The sequence below is a fragment of the Chrysochloris asiatica genome, unplaced genomic scaffold (genome assembly GCF_000296735.1).
Source record: "Chrysochloris asiatica unplaced genomic scaffold, ChrAsi1.0 scaffold00019, whole genome shotgun sequence".
Classification (NCBI taxonomy): domain Eukaryota; kingdom Metazoa; phylum Chordata; class Mammalia; order Afrosoricida; family Chrysochloridae; genus Chrysochloris; species Chrysochloris asiatica.
This window is the reverse complement of record NW_006408537.1, coordinates 26,167,843-26,169,300: the sequence shown is the minus strand read 5'-3', so window position 1 is coordinate 26,169,300 and position 1,458 is coordinate 26,167,843.

Below are 1,458 nucleotides of genomic sequence, written 5' to 3'. Positions count from 1 at the left end.
AAAAAAAAAAAAAAAAGTCTCTAAGAGAACAGACTCAATGGTTGTGGGTTTCATTTTTATAATATTAACAATGGCTGCTGTATCTCCAAGCATTATGTCTGCTTTGCAAGTAAGCTTTGACTTCACATAAGTTGAGGACAGTCAATTTAGTTAGATACACTGAACTATAATTGAGATCTACTTAATTAAAACAAATGAGAAATGGATAGGCAACCAACAATGGCTATGATTGTCCTTCCCTTTGACTCTCTAAATGTTATCAAACTAACAAATCTTCCTCAGAGAGATCTCTGGATGTGACTCCTAGTTCACTAATGCCTTAAACTCACAGAAGCAAGTTATCTATCCTCAATATTCAGACAGAAGTGTTGTGAGAAGAAATAGAAAATGTGAAACAAAAACTATAATAAATCCCCCATTCAGAAAAGGGGAGTGAAGAAAACACAGAGAAGGACAGAATGCTAGAAATAAAATTTATGTTATGTGGCTGGACAGGATGAACAAGAATTTTCTGTTTTGTCAGTGAAATAACTTCCTTATCTTTCTCTCTGGAATGATCTTGTAGCTGTTGTTAGTTACCACTGAGTATTCTGACTCATATCGACTAATATGTGACAGAGTAGAATTGTCCCGTTTCCTAGGCTGTGATCTTTATGGGAGCAGAATGAGAAATGATTCTTTCCAGGTACATCTACAAAGAAACTTTCCATTTCTCAACTTTCACATACGTATAAGGCAATTGAAAATATGGGTTTAGTCAGGTGCACCTTAGTCCTCAAACTGATCCTTTGCTTTTGAATACTTTAAAGAGGCATTTTACATCAGATTTGACCTAATGCAATATGTGCTGCTATGGGTTAATGGGCCGGACTGCAAAGTTGTTTGAACTGCAAGGTTGGTAATTCAAACTTACCACTTCTTCCTTGGTAACCCTATACAGGGTCATTATGGGTCGGAACCGACTCAACGGCACTTAACAACAACAACAATATGTCATTTCCACCACCAGTAAAACAGCTGTACTGTGGTGGCTTACATGTTGCTGTGATGCTGGAAACTATGCCACTGGCATTTTAAACACCAGCAGTGTACATCCGTGGTGGACAGGTTTCAGCTGAACTTCCAAACTAAGACAGAGTAGGAAGAAAGAGAGGCCAAATACTTCTGAATATTTATCTACTAAAAACCTTATGACTAGCAGTGGAGCGTTGTCAGCATCAGAATATTGGATATTGAAAAATTATGAATAACACCAGAAATTGTCAGATATAGTGCCAGAAGATGAAGCCCTCAGGTTAGAAGAAACTTAAAATGCCACTGGGGAAGAACTGTTTCCTTAAAGTAGAGTTGGCTGTGATGATATGAATGGAGTAAAGCTTCCAGGACATACATTTGCTAATGGGGCACAATGCAAAATGAGGAGAAACAGCTGCAAACATCCTTTAACAATTGGAACAT